This window comes from Carassius carassius, chromosome 1 (assembly GCF_963082965.1).
Source record: "Carassius carassius chromosome 1, fCarCar2.1, whole genome shotgun sequence".
Taxonomy (NCBI): Eukaryota; Metazoa; Chordata; class Actinopteri; order Cypriniformes; family Cyprinidae; genus Carassius; species Carassius carassius.
The window spans coordinates 14,055,519-14,079,173 of record NC_081755.1 but is presented as its reverse complement, the minus strand read 5'-3'; the positions used below and the strand labels follow the sequence as shown (position 1 = coordinate 14,079,173).

Here is a 23,655-nt window from a genome sequence, read left to right as displayed (position 1 = left end):
GACAAAACAGGCGTTAGTGTTGCAGACACCGCTGAAAACGAAACCCCGTCATATTCTGAAGTTGAACCCGAAGGAAATGAAGTGAACCCCTGGCCATATGTATGCTCTATTATGCAGTGTAAGCTGTACTTGCCTAGGAAGACCAAACTAGCAGCTTATAAAATCTCGACAAGACATCAACCCTTCACAAGAATGTAGAGGTAAGCTAAATAATTGCATCGTTGCATTGGTGGTTAAAATGAAGCTTTGACATTTTAGCAAGAGGTTTTGCACAAATTAGCTAAAAAGACCGTGGTGAGGAGTGTGCTATTTTTGTTTTAATGATGTGCGCGCGCATTTATAGTGCGTTCTTTCACTGTGTGATTCAGTTTCCTAAAATGCATTTAGAATGATCACAAAATTGAAGATATAGGGGCAGAAAATTCACATATTTATATAATTTCATATATTAAATCAAAATCACACAAAGAATGCCATCGTTTCCTCCAAAAATCATCATGAATATATACATGCATATATATATAACAGTTCAGTAAACAAGTTAATTAAGAGACTTGCGTTTTAGACACCATATTGCCTTTTTAGCTCTATTTCTACAACAGAAAATAATTCCAAACACAGCCACCAAAGCACAGTTTTGCGTCTCTGAGCAACGTGACAGTGTTTCGTTCCTGAATGAATCAACCGTTTAAATGATTCGGTTCAATCGCAATGACTCACTTATTAACAGTGACTTGCTGACACTGGCCATTTTAATTTCACATTTAAAGTATCTTTTGATTTTTTTTAATAATTAATTTCTTATCATTTCAAATGAGTATTCAACATTTTATGTCTTGTATATCAAAACATTATTCATGCATTTGTAACTGCAGGTTAAATGCATTCTTGTCCTGCACTAAACAGTGTAATACATCTTAATGCCACTTCCAATGAATCTTCTGCATTTCCTCTGCATTAAAAGATGAGTTTGTTGATACTGATTTGCCTGGTAACAGCCCAAATGTTTTATTATTCTAAATAACTAATTCCTTTAATTAAAAACAACTAGTTTGAGATTAATAGACCTATCCCAGGGGTGTCAGACTCAGTTCCTGGAGGGCCGTAGCCCTGCAGAGTTTAGTTCTAACCCTGCTCCAGCACACATATCCTGTAGTTTTCAAATAAACCTAAATGATTAGATTAGCTGGATCAGGTGTGTTTAATTAGGGTTATATCTAAACTGTGCAGGACTGTGGCCCTCCAGGAACTGAGTTTGACACTCTTGGCCTGTCCCATTTTGACTCCCTCCCACTGTTAAAATGTAACTAAGTAATTTTTACTCTGAGTAAAGTTTAAATGAGCTACTTTTTACTTTTACTTGAGTAGATTTTTAGACTGGTACTTTTACTTGTACTTAAGTAAAATTTCATTAATGTAATGGTACTTTTACTTGAGTAGAATATTTTTGTACTCTTTCCACCTCTGTCAATTTTGACTCAGTGATTCTTTTGTTCCGATCGCTTCTCTGTAAAAAAAAAAAATACCCAAAATTTACTCAATAAAATTGTGGCATTCTTGGGGACTTTAATAAAGCCAATCTCTCCCGTGAACTGCCAAAATACAGACAGCATGTTACCTGTCCCACCAGAGACAGTAATATACTGGATCACTGTTACACCACAATAAAGGATGCATATCACTCTGTTCCACGAGTAGCTTTGGGACGTTCTGATCACTGTCTGGTTCATCTTATACCGACCTACAAGCAGAAACTTAAATCTGCTAAACCTGTAGTAAAGGCTGTGAAGAGATGGACCAGCGAAACAGAGCAGGATTTACAATCTTGTTTTGACATCACAGACTGGAGCGTTTTTGAAACTGCTACCACCGATCTGGACGAACTCACAGAGACTGTAACATCCTATATTAGTTTCTGTGAGGATATATGCATTCCTACCAGGACTTATTTAACATTTAACAATGATAAGCCATGGTTTACAGTAAAACTCAGACACCTTCGTCAGGCCAAAGAGGATGCCTACAGAAATGGGGACAGGGTCTTGTACAATCAGGCCAGGAACACACTGAACAAAGAGATTAGAGCGGCTAAAAGACCTACGCTAAAAAGTTGGAAGACCAGTTTACTTCCAACGACTCTACTTCAGTTTGGAGAGGACTGAGAGCCATCACAAACTACAAGACACCATCCCCTTGCACTGAGGCTAATCAACGACTTGCTAACGACCTGAATGAGTTTTATTGTAGATTTGAAACCCCCAACACCCACTCTGACCATCTCCCTACACAACCATTAACACCTCCTGCAATCCCCCTCTCCATACCTCCTGCTCTTCAAATCTGTGAAGATGATGTGCGCCAGGTCTTCAAGAAAAACAAAAGAAGAAAAGCACCAGGCCCAGATGGCGTTACACCAGCCTGTCTGAAAATCTGTGCTGACCAGCTGGCCCCCATCTTTTCACAGATCTTCAACAGATCTCTGGAGTTGTGTGAAGTGCCTTCCTGCTTCAAACGCTCCACCATAATCCCCATTCCAAAGAAACCCAAGATAACAGGAATTAACGACTACAGACCTGTGGCTCTAACGTCTGTCGTCATGAAGTCGTTTGAAAAACTGGTTCTGGCTTATCTGAAGGACATCACTGGACCCTTACTGGACCCCCTGCAGTTTGCGTACCGAGCAAACAGGTCCGTGGATGATGCAATCAACATGGCATTGCACTTCATCCTGCAACATCTGGACAAAACAGGGACTTATGTGAGGATCCTGTTTGTGGACTTTAGTCCGGCTTTCAACACCATCATCCCAACAACCCTCCAGACCAAACTGACCCAGCTCTCAGTTCCTAGCTCTATCTGTCAGTGGATCACCAGCTTTTCTGACAGGCAACAGTTAGTGAGACTGGGAAAATTCATGTCAAACAGCTGCCCCACCAACACTGGTGTCCCTCAGGGATGTGTTCTCTCCCCTCTGCTCTTCTCCCTGTACACCAACGACTGCACCTCTAAAGACCCCTCTGTCAAGCTCCTGAAGTTTGCAGACGACACTACAGTCATCAGCCTCATCCAGGACGGTGACGAGTCTACTTATAGACAGGAGGTTGAGCAGCTGGCTGTCTGGTGCAGTCTTAACAACCTGGAGCTGAACACGCTCAAAACAGTGGAGATGACTGTGGACTTTAGGAGAAACCCCCCTGCACTTTCCCCACTCACCATCATGAACAGCACTGTGGCTGCAGTGGAGTCATTCAGATTACTGGGAACCACCATCTCTCAGGACCTGAAGTGGGACAATCACATTGGCTCCATTGTGAAAAAAGCCCAACAAAGGTTGTACTTCCTTCGCCAGCTGAGGAAGTTTAACCTGCCACAGGAGCTGCTGAAACAGTTCTACTCAGCCGTCATTGAGTCAGTCCTGTGTACTTCAATTACTGTCTGGTTTGGTTCAGCTACAAAATCAGATATCAGAAGACTACAGAGAACTGTTCGGACTGCTGAAAGGATTATTGGTGCTCCCCTGCCCACCGTCCAAGAACTGTACACATCCAGAGTGAGGAAAAGGACTCAGAAAATCACTCTGGATCCCTCACATCCAAGTCACCCCATCTTTGAACATTTGCCATCTGGCCGGCGCCTCAGAGCCGCAAATACAAGAACAGCAAGGCACAAGAATAGTTTCTTCCCCCAGGCAATCTACCTCATGAACAGTTAAATGTTTCCCACTTAAACTTATGCTTATGCAAAAATGTGCAATATCCTTATATTTATTTGTTACCCCTCCATCCTAGAACATTCCTGCATCTCACTTAATCCTATTCCATTATCATTTATAGCACAATTGTTTATACACTTATTTATTTGCCAATTTGTAAATCTCCAGTAATTTTTTTTTTTTTTTTTGTCTGTGTGTTGTTGTCTCTGTTTACTGGAAGCTTATGTCACTAAAACAAATTCCTTGTATGCGCAAGCATACTTGGCAATAAAGCTCTTTCTGATTTCTGATTCTGATTCTGATTCTTTATTGCCAACAAGTCACATTAGCAATGACCATTCACTAGTCTCTCAACCGAAACAGTATTTTTATTTTTTTATCCACATTTACCTTCTAAGCCTAAGGTAAATAAATTCAAGTTTCTTCTTTGGTACAGATTGTTTAATAGGCTAGTGACAATGCCCCTGAATTTTTGAGATACCCCTACCGGAGGTAGAACTAAATCCAACAATGTTTTTCCTCATCTCTAAGGTCTCCCATATATGAAATGAATTCTTGGCTAAAAATATTTTACTGCTAAGATTGTTAAATTAACAGATATTGTTATACACTCCAATACCAATAAAGGACTAAAATGTAGCCTGTCCGTATGGGAGTTAAGGCATATAAACTAATGCAGATCAATCACACAAGCTCTGAGAGCTTTGAAACTTGACATGTTTGTAGTCAGGAAGTTGATTCAACTACTAGAAAAGACTGGATGTGAATATCTTGATGTATGGAATAAATAGAGACATGTAAACACATACCTAAAATAAGCGGACATGCACAAATTTAATATCTATGCAGAATGTTTTCATTTACTTTGTGCTTGCTTTGCCTGGTATTAACATATAAACACATATGATGGCTTGTTGGAAAGGTGGGGTTGTGCTGAATCCAGCAATACCAAATGTAAATTTAGCATGACAAATAGTCACTCAATGTATGAGGTGTCCAAAATGAATGAAAATGGAACACTGACATAATTTAGTCCAAAACCCATTATCAGTGGTGAGAAGAATGTTGAGAAATTCAAATATAAGATACATCTAATAATGAAATATTTCATATGGCACCTTGTACTATATGGAAACAAAGATTGAAATCGAAAGATAACACCTTACCATAGCACAAACAGGAGACCAGGAGTCAGGATTGCAGTTTTAACTTAATTAACTTTTTAATAAAACTATAACCTAACTTCATACAATACAAATTAAATTACTGTATTAAAACAAATGGCAATCTAACTAAACAAACAAACACTATTTGTGGAAATGAGGAGAAGGGTCTGGCTGCAGACTTGCACTCTCAGACTTGCATTCTCAGACTCTCAGACACTTGTGCTTCTGCTAGCGACATCACTTGCAGTCTTTATTTTTTATTTTGTTCTATTTATTGATAACTTTTTGTTTGAATTTCCCAACATTTTATAACAGTAGCCAGGTGGCGAAGACCAGAAAAAGTAAATTGCAATCAACACAAATCGTGCATGTTGCCAATGGAGACAAGACGCTGTGGTGGTGATTAAACGATTAGAAATAATTTAGTACTTTAACGTACAGGGTCCTGCAAAAAAAAGACAAGCACGGACCTTGGCCACAGAACACCAGAATATGAACGCAATGCACAAAGTATTTCGTTAAACGTTTTCCTCCTGTAGAAAAAACAAACACTTAATATGGCATAATGTATTAAGATACATTAAGTCCAATTAAAAGACCAAATTCGATATATAGTTATTATTAAATGTACTACAAGGCAAGCAGATGGCTATGAACACAATGCGCAAACGTTGTCCTCCCATACAACATACATGTAACGCTTAATGTGGCTTAATAACAGACTAAGATGATAAAGACAATTCAGTAGGCCTAGCCTATATGTCTTGTTGTTGACTCAACGTTTATACAGACCAGCAAATATGAACGGGCATTATGCATTAAGTGATTTTAAAAGAATCAACTCCGTACAGGCAAATTGTACATTAAATGTTTTCCTCCTATAGAAAATCATTATAAATAAAACACATATTGTAGGTTAATGGACAAAGCCAGTGATATAAACAAGTTGTAGACAGTTTATTCTATATGGAAAAATGCTTAACACGAAACTTTGCATGTTGCGTTTATTCTGGGATCACGTTCTTGCCTGTACATATTAGCTATGTATTTTAATAATGTAGAGAAGCATATTGAGTTTGGCCTTTATCATCTTAGTCCATTATGCCACATTTTACGGTATGTGAGGAAAATACTATATGCATATTCCTTATATTAATGAACTGTATATTTAATTTGATAATTTAATAGCATCTTAATATATTAAGCCATGTTAAGTTTTTTTTCTACGCTTAGCGAGAGACTTTGCGCAAACGTTCATGTTCTGGCCACGGATTTAACGGGCTTGTCTTTTTCCTGCAGGACCATGTACGTTATAGCACTATGTTAGGTTTAATCGTTTAATCACCACCACAGCGTCTTGTCTCCACTGGCAACATGCACGATTTGTGTTGATTGCAAGTGACGTCACAGGTAGCAGAGAGAGTGCAAGTAGCGATTGCAAGTGACATTGTAATTTAGTTTATTTTTTCTTGTCTTCGACACCTGGCTACTCTTATAAAATGTTGGGAAATTCAAACAAAAAGTAATAAAAAAATTAAATAAAATAAAAAATAAAGACTGCAAGTGACGTCGCTAGCGGAAGCACAAGTGTCTGAGAATGCAAGTCTGAGAGTGCAACTGCAAGCCTGCAGCCAGACCCTCTTGGAACATTCTGGGGTCAACCCCCCATGATTTTACAACTGCAACACACCACTCATCCACATTGTCATCAGTGACAAAGTGGGTCATATTTGGACAGTCTGGGAAAGGGCAAGAGCAAAACTATGTGCAGGTCAAGCCCACTGAAAGACACTGGCATTTGGTGGCATCGGTGCAGTTTCCGTCTTTACAGTAGAGGTAAGTGAGGTCTCTAACTCCTTTAGGTGCTGGTGCCTTCTGGAACATCACAGATTTAATGCAGCCACCTTCTCTGAGCCTCCATCCTCTACCAACTGAGATCAAGAGAAGAGGTTTGGCCAGGTGGCTGTGATGGCACACTGCTGTTTAGTACATGGCACTCAGCACATGTTGCTGGAAGCCATCTTCTGTTGGGGGTAGATTTGCTGCTGACAAATCTGTGGTAGATGCTAGTGTGTAACTCAGCTCATCTAGGTTGGTGCAAGGATGCCCATCTTGGTGCCTCTTCTTTGTCTTTCAAAATCTTTGATTGAGTGTTGGTGGTCACATCTATCAACCACTATAACGATACAGCTGTTACCTTCCTTTCCCATTAAAGTTGCGATCTTTTTCCAGACACACTCACCCAGGTCATTGAACGTTTGAAAGGCTGAATCATTGAGACTTTGAAGAAGATCCATGCCATCAATGATAAATGCTGATGGTTCTTTAACACTTGGCAGCTGCTGTTGTCTTCATGCTTCCATCATCAAAAAACAAAGAGGGTGGGACAGCTGCGAGTTCGTGAGACATCACAGTCTCCATGGACACCTCTCTTTGTTTGGAGACAGCCAGTAATCTTCGAAAGAGCACGTCTGATTCCATGTGGACCTTTCTAGATATGATGACTCCAACTGATGTTTTCATGTCCTTGAAGGTTGCACACTGGTTTCTTTTCTCTGGCTCCCAGAAGAAGCACTCATTGATAAGAATGATACAGACACAGACGTCGCTGCTGCCAGCAGTGTTCATCAAAGTCTGCGGTCGCGTCGAGCCTTTTGACAAGAGATAAGGCTTTAAAGGGTAACTAAACCCCTGATCAGAGCATGACTACACCCACTGGCAATATTTGAAAAATGCTGAAAAGTGGGCAGAGCACAGCGGAGATAGAGAGGATGAACCGAGGGCAGGGCTGAGCGGGTGGGGCGTGAACCTGAGACCTGCAGTGACCGATTAATTGACAGCTGTTGTCAGAGTCACTAAAATGGAGAGTGACTCTAGTGACGCAAGTAGCTTTGGAACAGAGCGTTCATTTGAAGTAGAGGACTTTTCTCCCCCACCTTCACCTGAAGTGGAGGATGTCGAGCTGTCTGTGGACACAGGGCCAGGGCCTGAGCCATATCAATTCAAGCCGCTGGCTCAAACTGCGGTCTTAACTCCCGCATTGCGATCGGCATCCGATGATGCTAGTGAAGCAGCCGCGCAAGAGAGAATGGGGCCAGTCTCCGAGTAAGGCACTGCGTCCCTTTTCAGCGTGAGCTGTGTGGAGAAGCCCATTTCCACCTCCATTGCATTGGAGAAGCAATCCCGCGTTAAATGCAGTTTGCACACTCCAGCTCTAGGCGGGAACTCGCAGTCTTTCAGGCCAAGTGCATGCAACCACTGGCGCCTAATTTTCAAGTCTGCTGGAAAACTATACAGTCCGTGCTGTTGCAACCAGCACGTACCATCCTGACCACTGTAAATAAATCTATGCTAACTTGAAGCTATCCTAACTGATGCAATACTATGCTACTAACTAGCTATGCTTCTAACAATACTAAGGTTACACTAACAACTATGCTAATTAACGACATAGGCTACATGAAATAATCTAAATAACTATATAAATGCTATTCTAAATAGATGCTAAAATACTCTGATCATTTTCAATACTCGCAATTCCAACTCATGACTCACTACAGTGATTTTGACGGAACAAGATGGTTTGATACTGCCAAGGGCGTGGTAGCTCGTACCAAGGGCATGGTGAGCTGTTAACTGCTTACGTCACGTCACGTACGCAAACATCCAATAGGAAAAATCTAAAAATTAAGGTGGAAATTAATCTGCCGCAAACAAAGTCGGCGGTCGCGTTGAGCCTTTTGACAAGAGAAAAGGCTTCAATAGTTAACCAAAGGTAACTGTGGTTACATACATCTTCCTAAACTCTATTTTAAAAGTTTAAGAGCTATAAAAGTGAAGCAGAACAAAAAACGATGAGGTGACTAGGCTGTAATAGGTGGAAATTAGCCTAATCTGAACGCGAAATTACCTTCGGGGTTCACAGGCTTCCTTCTGCAGTATGCAATATGTAATGCTTCCTTTCCGAAGCATTACAGCTATCGATTTTTAACAAAACAAGCCTACTCAAAGGTACATAACCTAACTATTTTCATTTGTTATTGTCAAAAAAAAAAACAGAGTTATGCAAAGATAGGCTTATTATCTTTGGCGCCAATAGACAGACCTTTTTTCTCCCATAAATAAAACCTGTTAGCCTACTTGGAGTATTTTACATGCACAGTGCCAACTTCGAGTAAAATAATAATAAAAACAATAATTTTATGCTGGTATCCAAAACATTTAATTCAATAGAAGTAGAATCAGAAATTAGATACATTTTAAAACTTCAATGCACACGTATAATAAGCCTATTAATAATAACCCTAGTACTGTCGATCATAACATACTTCTACAGAGACTGGAAAACTAGGTCCGGCTTTCTGGGATGGTACTCAAATGGTTCAGGTCATACTATTATGTGAGTCTAGGAGAGTATAAGTCTAAGTGGAGGTCCATGACATGTGGAGTCCCACAAGGCTCAATTCTTGCACCGCTCTTGTTTAGCCTGTATATGCTTCTAAGTCAAATGATGAGAAAGAACCAAATTGCCTATTACAGCTATGCTGATGATACCCAGATTTACCTAGCCTTATCTCCAAATGACTACAGCCCAATTGACTCCCTCTGCCAATGCATTGATGAAATTAATAGTTAGATGTGCCAGAACTATCTTCAGTTAAACAAGGAAAAAACTGAAGTTATTGCATTAGGAAACAAAGATGAAGTTTTCAAGGTGAATGCATACCTTGACTCTAGGGGTCAAACAACAAAAAATCAAGTCAGGAATCTTGGTGTGATTCTGGAGACAGATCTTAGTTTCAGTAGTCATGTCAAAGCAGTGACTAAATCAGCATACTATCATGTAAAAAACTTTGCAAGAATTAGATGTTTTGTTTCCAGCCAAGACTTGGAGAAACTTATTCATGCTTTATCACCAGCAGGGTGGACTATTGTAATGGGCTCCTCACAGTCCTTCCCAAAAAGACCATTAGACAGCTGCAGCTCATCCAGAACGCTGCTGCCAGGATTCTGACTAGAACCAGAAAATCTGAGGATATCACACCAATCCTCAGGTCCTTACACTGGCTTCCAGTTACATTTAGGATTGATTTTAAAGTACTTTTATATAAGTCACTAAATGGCCTAGGACCGAAATATATTTCAGATATGCTCACTGAATATAAACCTAACAGACCACTCAGATCATTAGGATCGATTCAGTTAGAAATACCAAGGCTTCACAAAAAACAAGGGGAGTCTGCCTTTAGTTACTATGCTGCCTGCAGTTGGAATCAGCTTCCAGAGGAGATCAGATGTGCTAAAACACTAGTCACATTTAAATCTAGACTTAAAACTCATCTGTTTAGCTGTGCATTTATTGAATGAGCACTGTGCAATGTCCGAACTGATTGCACTATATTTTTACTGTTTTTTATTTTATTTTATGAAAATCATGTTCTAACTGTTTTTAAATTCATTTTAAGTAAATTTTTTATCATTTTAAGTTTTAAAATTGCTTGTTTTATTTTTGTTATTATTTTTCTTCATGATTATTTTACTTTATTTTATTTAAAGCACTTTGAATTACCATTTTGTACGAAATGTGCTATATAAATAAACTTGCCTTGCCTAGTAATAAGTAGACATTTCAAATACATCAATAACTGATATCATAGTTTAACCACATCAACTCTGGGGACCCACCGGTGGGTTCAATATTGCATATGCCTAATTCTCAAAAAATCAAAATAACAGCTGAAGTGGTTAAAACATTTAAAATCAGAGTTAAGGCTTGCTTTATGTGTTGCTCGACGAGGATTTCTCAATCGTTGCAACTTTAAATCCTGAGGACACAAAATGCAGTGGAAGCTCCTGCCGCGGAGTGAAGAAGAGATGGAGTTACGAGGATTCTCAAACAGTTGAAGTGTCCAATGGAGTAAAGAGATTTGCTCTCAATCTATTTTCAACACTTCAGATTGTTTACCACGTGGGGACTGACCAATAGCATCAATTTGTGAAAAAATATGAAATAGACAAAATTTGGACATGCAAGGATTCCGCCCGACAGCGACAATATTTTAATAAAGGTGTTCCATTCCAATGTTAACCTGATTCAATTGGATCTGTGTTTCATATGAATTGTATAGTATACTGTTCCTTATGAAATGTATCATTATTAAATGTTTCATAAATATAGATCAGCACTTAACTAATGTAAGTTACTTTGCAGTAACAATGAATTTGTCAACATTATTCTCACCACTGATAATGTGATTTGGACCTGAGACTATTTTGTCCAGTGTTCTTTCATTTTGGACACCTCATACATTGAGTGACAGAACACTCCTCTTTGTCATATATTTACATATTTGGTATTGGATTCAGCACAACCCCACCTTTCCAACAAGCTATCATATGTGTTTATATGATAATCCCAGGCAAAGCAAGCACAAAGTAAATGAAAACATTCTGCAAAGATATTAAATTTGTGCATATCCACTTATTTTAGGTATGTGTTTACATATCTCTATTTATTCCATACATCAAGATATTCACATCCAGTCTTTTCTAGTAGTTGAATCAACTTCCTGACTACAAAGATGTCAAGTTCCAAAGCTCTCAGAGCTTAATTTAAATCATAACACTTATACATTTTCACAGCAATTTATTAAAAGTAAAAAATGTTTAGGGCTCTATGAAATGTTTTTTTTTTCTTCACCATATGTTAGATTTTTTTTAGCGCGTGTAATTATTTAAATGCATTTTTCTTAAAACAGCCTTATGAAATGTTTTTTTTCCCCCTCAGAAATTCTGTTGTGTATTTACATTTTTCTGGTTATCAAATTAAGGCATAAAACATTCATTTAGATTTTCTTTTAAATATTGAAAATTAAGCAAACTTTATTTTAAATGGGATTTACTATTAAAAATAAAACATGAAAGAAATAACAGCTGTAAACAAAGTAGCGCTGAGCTCACAAATGCTGCTTTATCAGGCATATGACATGCAAGTCTTCCTTCAGAAATACAGTGATATAGAAACACCTGTGTCTCGTTTTGATATTTAAACATATAAATGTAAGGAATTATTATTATTAAGCGAGCAGTACGTGCTCATGTTTATTCAACAAAGCCTTTTGGAAAATCATTTAGTTTTAAAATCGTGGCAAGTCTCCAAGAATAAATAAATGTATGGGAAACACATCCCACATCACAACCACCTGAGCCCAACTTCAGTCTACTCATCACCTTGACTTTAACTGCGTTTGTAGAAGGCACCGCAGCCAGACCAATATACACAACACAGACCAGAAGTTAATTTAGGCCCAGGCGCATGCGCCCGATGAAACTGTCTTGTAAGATGACATTTCAGCACTTGACAAACAGAGAGTGACTCCTACGTAGCACTTGAAGCACAGCTGTGTGATTGCTTTACGTGCATTGTTGGGAAATGCACGTCAAACAATAACAAATGATCATAATGTTACTCGTAGAAAAAACTCTTAAACGCTAAGATCAATCGTTATCGGGAAACCCAGCCCAGAACTTTACACACAGGCAAACACGGCATGTGTAACGCAGGAAAGCGTGTTCCTATAGTCTAGTAAAGAAGTGTATTACCAATATTATTAGTGTAATGGGTTACTTTACTTCATTGCCCAAGAAAGTAATATAGTTACTGTTATACCTTACTTTGTAACTCGTTACCCCAACACTGAATTTAACGTATATAAATAAACATGACTTGTTGAATATTTTCTGTGAAAGTCCAAGAAATTTAACTTAAATTTAACAAAAACAACCTCATGTTGTCACATAATGTAAATGCATTTGTAAGCTTTTTTGTTTGAGTACCCAATTATTATCACGTTAAATATTTAATTCAACTGTATATTGGGAAGTACTACCTGCTGATCATAAAGAAAAAAACAAGAATAAACAATTCCGCTCACCCTTAAACCAACTGACTGTTACAAACACGCCAGGTTCCACCTCCACTCAATCACTACGCATGCCCTCACCGGAATACTGATCACATCCACCTGATCCTCATCACCACCCAATCACCTCAGCACCATAAAAACCACACACGCACTCAATCGATGTCCGGTCATGTTCGCGACAAGGTCTTTCCTGTATGCTTTCCTGTAACTCTTGGGACTAACTCCTCTTCTACTTACCTCTCTCTAGCGATTCTCCGAAGATCCAGATCCCCAGTGTGCGTGTGTGTGGTTCACCTTCACCACTGGACTTCTTCACCCAGCCTGCACGGATCCATCCTGTCACTCATCCTTCACAACCCTCCCATCTATTCAAGAACTGTACTTATCCAGAGTGAGCTAAAGGGCTGTTAAAATCACTCTGGACCCCTCACATCCAGCACACTCCCTCTTTGAACTGTTGCCATCTGGTCGACGCTACAGAGCACTGAGCACCAGAACGACCAGACACAGGAACAGTTTCTTCCCTCAGGCAATCCATCTTATGAACAGCTGATAATAACTGTGGGACACACTACACTATTTATATTTATATACACTACACTTTTTATCCAACACACATACTTAGCGTACACGTAAATCTTTTGCACATAATATACATGTACATACATGGAACACACTATACTACTTATATTTATATTTATATACACATACACTTATTTATCCAAACACACATACTTAGCGTACAGTTACAATTTTTCCACATAATATACATGTACATACATAAATGCTCTTTTTAATATACCTGCCATACATTGTCAATTTGTATATTGTCAATCCTTACCCACCTATTTGTATTTTTTTGTATTTTTTATTCCTTATTGTGTTTTTTGTTCTGTCGCTGTTATGTTGCACTGCGGAGCTCTGTCAAGAAAACAAATTCCTTGTATGTGTGAACATACCTGGCAATAAAGCTCATTCTGATTCTGATTCTGATTCTGATTCACTACCTGCTCCTCTGCTTGTGTCTGTTTAATAAACTATTCTATCTGTTACTCCTCAGCCTCCCGAGTGATCCGTAACACTGGCTTGCATGTGTCATTATAAACTGTACCTTCAGTAGTTCCATCTCAGTTTTCAGTCATTCTCCAAGTGCTCCTCCTTTGCCACAAAATAGTGTCAGCAGCTTGGAATGTGTGAAGGTCCAATGAGGATATAAATATAGCTTCGAGCTGCACAGTAGTTATTCGTTAAAATGCAATCACTTGAAATATGGAATGAGAGAAAAATTTATTTCATACAATGTTTTGGGAGGGGGTTTTCAGATACATTACGTTCCTTTTAAACTCTAAACATGATTGGTAACTCACTTGAGAAGGATGAAACAGAGCTGGCCATTGTTCCTTTATGTTTTGAACACTTGGACATTGATTAATGATTTTGTGTCAACAGTGTGCAAATGTTTTGTTCATCTTTTCCTTTACCATCCTTTAATTGTTTTGCTCTTCTTAAATTCTGACACCAGCTCTTCTCGTTCTTTTTCCAAAGTTTTCTCATCTTCACCTACTGGGAAAGATGGGAGGTAGTTGACTTCAGCTCTTCTTGGCTTTTTAACATTTTTCACAGACTTACTGTCATCTAGATGTTTGTATTTTAGAGCATTGCATGTGACCTCAGGAATGGCAAAACCTTTCGAGTTTCGTTCGATAGTTAGCCATTTTATATTTAATGCTTGTATGCCATGCATAAAGGCCTGAAAAGCTCCCTCGATCCTTCAGACATGGGTGTGCCTTTACAAGTGCTTCAGCAACGGAAAGAATCTGCAAAATGGATGCATATGCAGTATGTGTGTAAATGGACTGAGCCGGCTTTTCAAGTACAGTATGTCTGACATGACTTTTAGGGTAGTTAGCACTGTCCCATCTTTTCTGTAAAGTTCACTGGCGCTTTCAAGAACAATTTCAGTCTCCACAAAGAAATGTGAAATAATTGATTCTTTTGGCCATGGTTTCCTTTCTGGGCTGTTATTCTGAGACAGGATGACTGTGCTAGCAGAGGAATCTCATATGTCATGGGAGTCCTGTATGGTAGTACATGCAGAGGAGGTAGTATCAAGGGATTGGTCTGTGATATCACAGACAGTGAAACTTTCATTGGGTGGAAACAAAGTAAGAACTATTGGTGCGGCTGTCACAACCTTTATGGTGGATCTGTGTCGAATATGAGTCGTGGAGTGAAGAAGTCCTCAAAATTTGAATCCATATACTGAAGACTGATATCATCTGTAATATTGAAAGCCTCCTTGACAGCTGAGTGTAAGTCTTCCAAGGTATTCCAGATGGCACTGTTAGCTTCTCTATCCTGTGGTCAAAGATTACCCTGAGGGCTGCTGAATCCATGTTTGGTTACCTTTGGTTAAAAAAAGGTCACTGACACTCATAGAAATCTGTGTTTCTGATTGATAATGGCAGACTACTAACTACAGTGCTAACTACTTTGAAAATGCAAATGTTCTATAGCTTGAAAGTTTTCACCTAATTACAGTTGTCTTACACAAATGCAGTTGTTTTAGCAATAAAGCTACTTACTATTACAGTATACTGCAACAAATGTGTCTTTTCAGTGTAACCATGCGCTTTGCCTCCACAATATAGGATGCCAACTGTGTCACAATGATGACAGTCAGCAATGAGAATGTAGGAAGACGATGGCATAACCCCAGATGAAACACATCCAGACCACTCAAGCAGCAGCAACTCAAACCCAGTGCAGGAATCCTAGGCGGGCGAGGAATAAGGTCCAGAGAATCCCAACTGGAGGGACAGGAGCACAACTACAAAAGAAAGACAGACGAGAATCAATGAACCAACAACACGAACAGGAATGCCAGCCAAACTTAAAGGCAGCGCAAATGAGATGCAGCTGGTGCTCATTACCGCAGCTGCTGCTAGTTAACAGACTCACACAATCAGACAGAGACGCAAGATGAACGCACTGAACCATGAACCGTGACAGTACCCCCTCCCCTAGGAGAACCTACCCGCCAATTGAAATCATCGATAAGGGAGTGGTCCAATATGTCTCTAGCAGGAACCCAACTCCTCTCCTCTGGACATTAACCTTCCCAGTCCACCAAGTATTGAAATCCTCGTCCCCTCTGCCTCGATTCCAGAATACGTTTAACCGAATAAGCTGGTTCCCCGTCTACGAGATGCGGCGGGGGGACCGGGACCGGCGGATTAATGGGTGAATGAAAAATGGGCTTTAATTTAGAAACATGAAACACCGGATGAATTCTCCTGTACGCCGGAGGGAGTTTAAGGCGGACTGCCACCAGACTAATAATTTTGGTGACAGTAAATGGGCCAATAAATTTGGGCACAAGCTTATTACTGACGAATCGGAGAGGAATATTCTTAGATGAAAGCCACACTTTTTGACCTGCGACGTAGACGGGAGGTTTCGACCGGTGGCGATCGGCCTGAACCTTGGTGCGCGCCCCCACCCAGAGCAGGGTCAATCTGGCCCTCAGTTTCGAAAATCACGGTCAAATCACGGAAAATCTCTACTAAATCAGGGAGCCTTCAAGTGGAACCATATGGGATGATCATTCCAGCAGAATAACGTGTTCCATAGTATGGTACAGCAGTTGACAACTGTATGCTGGTAAGCTGAGGGAACAGTTCCTTAACAGATTCTTTGATCCTATCGTCTAGTACTTCCAGAGGCACAGTTGACACTTTGTTGACAATTATGGCAGAAATGCTTTTATGTTTCTGCCAATGGTAGGACATCATCATCTGATGCTTTGTTGAAAGTAACAACAAAACGTTCTTTAAGTTACCAGTGAACCTGACTACTTGATTAAAGAACCTATGTTTGGAGAACCTCCTCTGCCCTTCCGGCTCCCTCCTCCACCCAGCCGGCTGCCCCCTCCTCGCCATGAGCATCAGCATCTCCTGATGAGTCTGTGGTACGTAAATACCTTGTTAAATGTGCACTCAGACTGATTTATATAGGAGACTCGATTGCTCATGACATCATAAGTAAACAAAGCTCAATTCCCTAATATTCAGTCAAATTATTTTGAACAGGAAATCATCTGATTTTACTGAATCAGCATATTCAGGGCTCGACATTAAGCTTTGACATGAGCTTGTCCTTCAGACAAGTAAGTGATTGATTTACTTGTCCGAGTAAGAAAAATTTAGAAAAAAAAAATTAGATTTTTTTTTTGTGCCACAAATGTAATTTATTCTGAAGCAGTCTCATTAGAGCTCTATCAGGTATTACTTTAATCAACATATTTTTGATATTTGCCTTAAATTGATTGCTGTTACACTTTTTAACTTTATGAAGGACAATGTTTTCCTAAACTGATTAAATGTACATCTCCATTTATGTCAAATTCTTACATGTGATCAATACATTAAGTTAGAATAATAAGACACTGTGGTTGTTACTATTCAAATGAAATCAGTATCAACCAACGTCATCTGTCCAAATGGATAAATAATGTTATTAGATTAATGTTTTACTTTTTTTTTTACATAAAAATATGAAATGTTGAAAAAATTCAATGATATTTTCAAATTTGAAATTAGGTGGTGACAAGTCAGTGTCTTACTGAGTGAATCATTGATTTAACCGATTCATTCAAATGGCTGATTCATTCAATAAATGAAGCAAGTAACCTTTTTTATAAATGGCTCACTGAATCATTGACTTGGTAAAAAATGCTGAATCATATAGGAACGAAAGACTGTTGTGTGTTGCTCTGAAATTTATTCATTTTTTTACCGCAGTAATTTTCATGTTCATGTTTCTTTGTGTGTGCTGTTTTGCTTATAGTTTTGATTTCTCCGCGAGTCAGAACGGCTGCATGAGCCTCAACTGACGCGACCTTGATACTGTCAATACATTATCCGTTATTAGTCACTGTTTACACTGAAAGTAATAACATCAAATTCATTCTCGCCAAAGTTTCGGTGCTGCTCTAGTTATAGCTTGTTATTAAAATTTTTATCAGGTTACTTGTCCGGTCGGGCAAGTAAAATTCTCCTTCACTTGCCCCTTCACAAAATCCAATTGTCCCAGACAAGCGGACAAGCGTTAATGTAGAGCACCTGATATTTATATCTTGCTGAAAAAACAAATATTTGTTAAATCTTTATCACACTTCATCAGCACTTTGACATTTGTATTACAAATATCAAAATGATTCTTATAAAATCTGAAAACAGGTATATATTTTGTAAGACATACACATAAAATTTAACTTGCCATGTTCAGTTATTCACTGTGTTGGAGCTATTTTGCACTTTGTTTATTTTGGCTTAAGTTATAGTCTTAATTTATTTCTTTTCTTTCTTAACCTTTTCTTGCTAAAGGTTAACTTGCTTTATTTTGCATTTATGCTTATTTTTTTGTTTATTTACATTGTCGTTTATTGGTCACGTGGTGCTATGTTAATTTGCATAAATAGGTCAAGGTGGGAGGAACCAAGAGGGCTGCGAGGGCATATGGTTTTTTACCACAGCGTGAGAGAAGCAGCAGGAAATGTCTGTGAGCTTGCTTATATGTGTAAATAAACCTCAGCGAACTCATCTTTTGCTATGGACATTAGTTTATTTTGGTACCTCTAACCATGCGTAAAGCCTAACCCATGACGTAGCCTCAGTGGCCATTTGAGAAGTTTGGTATTATTAGTTGTAAGTTATATGGACAAATAGCCACTACAATTAGTAAAAAACCATATGCCCTCGCAGCCCTGGATGTATATCTTTGGTTTACCTGGAAATTGGACTCGTTGGTTGCTGGATTACCCCTTTGAAAGTGGATTACGCACCTGGATGCTCGAGATGACGCTGGGCCTAGGAGTGGCGGAGGCGCGGCTGGATGCAGCACAAACATCAAGTAATCCGACCCATCCGACAGTGTAAAGCTTTCCTGGACACCGTACTGGATAACGGTGACGCTACTGGAGTGCTGGAGCTGCATTTACGGAGTGGAGGATTGATGTTTGTTGCAATTAGATTCGCAAAAGCTGGCCCAAAGCCTTCACAGGTGACGCGCATGATCGCGCGCAACAACAATCACTGCGCGCATTCAACACCGTGCGCAAAGGCAACCACCGCTGCAAACAAAATTCCGCAAGGTACGTGCCTTATTCAACCTTGGAAAATAACTGTGTGTGCACCTGGTCAACATCAATAGAAAGTAAAAATGTCTGACGTTGCATCCAAAGCCACAAGTGACACGGCGCTTTTGATAAAGAGGCGCACAAGTTTTACTGCTAAAGGAATGATGTTTTTCATGCAAACGTGTCAGGAAAAGAGATCGACAAAATGCAGACAAGCCAAATTGTGCATGAATCAAATTGATAAATTGATGCATTCTGCAGACAATATTGACGCAGTCAAGTCTCTTTTGGATCAAATGATAACATGTGTTAATGAGGCAAAACAACATCATTTGTCATTTGTGTCACTGAATATACCTCAGGATGAAAAAGAAAAACAAGATAAATATTTTGAACAAAAGGAAAATCTGTTTTCAAATTTTATTGATGATGTCAAAGGGTGGTTATCAAATGCAGGCCATTCATATGAACTTCCAATCAAACCACCTGATAATCAAACTGATATTAGGCCTGAGGACAGTGTATCCAATAAAGGTTCTGCAGCGCGCTCAAAAGCTGGCTCTAAACTGTCAAGAACTTCATCCAGTGCATCTGCAAAAATAGCGCACGGAGATAAAGCAGCATTACAGGAGCGCATGGCTGCTCTAAAACAAAGGCACGTTTTGGAGGCGCAGGAGGAACAAGTAAGACTTGAACAAGAAGAATCGAGAAGGAAACAGGAAAAAGACCAAGAGGAATTATGGAAGAAACGGGAACGTTTAAGGAGAGAAAAGGAACAACTTGCTCTAGATGCAGAATTAAAGGTGACAAACGCAAAATTGAAGGTTCTGGAAATAAATTCAAAGTGTGGCTCTAAAGTGTCAAAATGTGCATCTACAACATCAGATGGCATGAACTCTTACTTGGAAAGGTCAGAAGTCCCAGGAAAATATGAACTAAATCCAAATGCTGAATGTTTTGGGCCCACCAATGAAAACTCTGAATCTTCCTCCAGTTGCTTATTAAATTCTGTCTCTGTTGGTGTTAAACCCAAACATGTTGTAATACAACCACCCATACCTAATGTCATTCCTTTTTCTCAAAAACAAAGTACACGACCACAGGTTTTGCAAAATGCTCATGACAATAATCAATCCACCAACTCTCCGGACAATTTGAACATCATGCAGCGTCAAAATGAAATTACTGCCCTGTTGGTCCAACAAAACACAGCCTCTGCTCTGCCTATAAGAAATATACCTGTCATTGATGGTGATCCTCTGTATTTCAAATCTTTTCTCAGAGCCTTTGAAAATTGTATTGAGGATAAAAGTCAAAATTTCAGTGATTGTTTGTACTTCCTAGAACAGTACACTAGGGGGCAACCAAGAGACATTGTAAGAAGTTGTCAGCATCTGCCCTCTAAACCTGGTTACCAAAGAGCAAAAACACTTTTGATTGAACATTTTGGCAGTGAACACAAAATCTCTTCTGCTTATATGGACAAAATCAACAACTGGCCCTCAATAAAACCTGAGGATGTTAACGCTCTGCAGTCATTTGCTTTGTTCCTTCGAGGTTGCTCCAGTATAGTACATCATATAAAGTACATGAAGGAGTTGGACATGCCTGCTAACCTCAGGACAATCCTAATGAAACTCGCATACAAACTGAGGGAAAAGTGGAGAAATGTGGCATGTGACATACTGGAACAAACTGGAAGCAGAGCAGTGTTTGTTGATTTTGTAAATTTTATTGAAAAACAAGTCAAAATAGTTTCAGACCCGCTGTTTGGAAATATTAATGATGTTTTCCCAGCCAGCCACACAAAGCTATCTACTCAAGTTAAGCAGAAAAAGAAAAGTGGTACCTTTGCCACCAGCATCAATGCAATAAAGGATGGACATAAAGAAAAGGAAAACTTAACAGCTAACAGTAACCAGTTCAAATGTCTGTTCTGCCATTACACCAATCACACTCTGGAAAAATGCTTTCAGTTTAAAAGAAAGACACAACAGGACAAGATTCACTTTCTAAATGAGAAAGGTGTTTGTTTTGGGTCCTTGAAATATGGACACACAAGCAAAGACTGTAGGAGTCGTTTGGATTGTGAAGTGTGTCACAGGAAACACCCATTTGTCCTGCATGTGGAGAAGGAGGATACTTCAAGGATAACCTCCAAAGAAACTGTGAGCATTGTACCCGACCAGCAGCAGACGTGTGGTCATACTGGGGCTGGTGAAGAGGATACTGCTGTTTTCTCCATTGTGGCTGTGCAGGTGAAAAGTCAGAAAAGTAATAAAGTTGTGCACACTTACGCTTTCATGGACCCTTGGAGCTCTGGTTCCTTCTGCACTGCAAGTCTGGCTGAAAGGCTCGGAGTATCAGGTAAAAACTGTAACATACTATTAAGGACAATGGGACAGACTAAAACCATTAATACCAATGTGATAATTGGTCTGGAGGTGTCTGGTTTTGACACCGAGGATTTTATTGAGTTGCCATCTGTTCTGACACAGACAGAAATGCCTGTATCCAAAGTCAATGTGCCATGTCAGGAGGATGTTGCCAAGTGGGCATATTTGAGTAGCATTAGGCTACATGAAGTAGATGCAGATGTGGACTTGCTCATTGGAACTGACTCTCCCAAAGTTTTGGAGCCATGGGAACTAATAAACAGTCAATGTGGTGGACCGTATGCAGTGAGGACCAGAGTTGGCTGGGTCATCTTCGTGTTGGAGACTCTGGAGGTGCTGGTGTCAAATTAGGATGCACTGTTGTAACTGCTAATCATATATCTGTGGAGCACTTGGGAAATATGTTGGTGCAGCAGTACAATCATGGCTTTGCTGAAAGAACATATGATGAACAACTTGAGATGTCAAGAGAAGACATTAAATTAATGAAAATTGTGAAGGATACAACAGTGCTTAACAATGAACATTATTATATTGACTTACCTTTCAGAGTTGAAGATCCTGTTTTGCCAAATAATCGCTGCATTGGATTACAAAGACTCCAAAGCCTGAAGAGGAGATTTAACAAAGATATTTCATTCAAAGCTCAGTATATTGATTTCCTCAACAACATGTTGGAGCAAGGATATGCAGAAAAGGTTCCCACAAATGAGCCCACTCCAAAACAAGGAAAGGTGTGGTACATTCCCCATCATGGTGTACATCACCCAACCAAAGGGAAACTGCGTGTTGTGTTCGATTGCAGCTGTACTTACAAAGGTAAATCATTAAACAGCCAGCTCCTGCAGGGTCCAGACTTCACTAACACGCTAATTGGTGTCCTACTCCGGTTTAGAGAAGAGCCCATCGCTGTTATGGCTGATATCAACGCCATGTTCCATCAGGTCCGGGTCCCACACAAGCATGTCAACTTCTTGTGCTTTTTATGGTGGCCCAATGGAGACGCTACAATGGAGCCAGAGGAATACAGGATGTGCGTGCATTTGTTTGGAGCTGTATCCTCTCCAAGCTGCTCAAACTATGCACTGAGAAGAACTGCTGAGGATAATGCACTGCAATACTCACCCGACGTCCTCAGCACAGTCAAAACAAATTTCTATGTGGATGACTGTCTCAAGTCCACTGTGACAGAGGAAGATGCAGTGAAGCTCAAACATGGACTAACATCTCTCTGTAAAAAGGTTGGCTTCCATCTCCAAAAGTGGGTCACAAATAGCCAAAATGTGTTTGCACTTATTCCCATCAATATCAGAGCAGTGGGTTTGGAGAACATGGATTTCCCTGTGGAAAGAACTCTGGGGATGCAATGGTGCGTTCAAGGAGACACGTTCAGCTTCAGGACTGCAGTGCAAGAATGTTCCCCACACACCAGGAGGGGCATCCTTTCTGTGGTGAGCTCTCTCTATGATCAACTGGGTTTTCTGTCTCCTTTCATAATCCCTGCCAAGTTACTGTTACAGGAGCTGTGTAGAATGAACTTCAAATGGGATGAGCCAGTCCCCAGTGCTGTCTCCAGACATTGGTCTGAGTGGCTCTCTGAACTTCAGCATATGAGTGGATTTAAAGTGGAACGGTGCATCAAACCCAAGAACTTTGGAACACAAGTTAAAGCAGAACTGCATCATTTTTCAGATGCCAGTCAATCAGGATATGGCACTGTTTCATACTTAAGATTGGAGAGCACTGACAATGTGCATGTTTCATTCATCACAGGCAAGGCTCGTGTTGCTCCTCTAAAGCAACTAACCATCCCACGCATTGAGCTTGCTGCAGATGTGCTTGCGGTTCGAGTGAACACAATGCTGTTGAAGGAGCTACAGTTGCCATTGCAAAGGTCATTTTTCTGGACTGATAGCATTACTGTTCTCAAATACATCGTCAATGAAACAAAGCGCTTTCACACATATGTTGCCAACCGTGTCAGCACCATAAGAGAAGCCACAGACAAAGATCAGTGGAGGTATGTAAACACCAAAGATAATCCTGCAGATGAAGCATCTCGAGGACTAAGAGCTCAGAAGTTTGGGAAAGGAAAATGGCTAAAATGACCAGACTTTTTGCATTTGTCTTCCACCGAATGGCCAAAACTCGACTTGGACTCCTGTTCCATCCCATCTGATGAAAAAGGGAACTTAAAGTGAATGCTGTTACAACACACAGTGACAATTCCCTCAATCGGCTCATTCACTATTTCTCATCCTGGAGAAAGCTTAAAACATCAGTGGCCTGGTTGTTGGAGCTGAAAGAAAGACTTTTA

The 23,655-nt window shown here is 39.7% G+C and overlaps 1 protein-coding gene across 1 annotated transcript in view; it reads left to right on the top strand.

Moving 5' to 3' along the window:
* LOC132147032 (zinc finger protein 271-like) overlaps positions 1–23,655 on the top strand; it is a 220,253-nt gene that overhangs the window by 37,222 nt on the left and 159,376 nt on the right. The window lies entirely within an intron of this gene.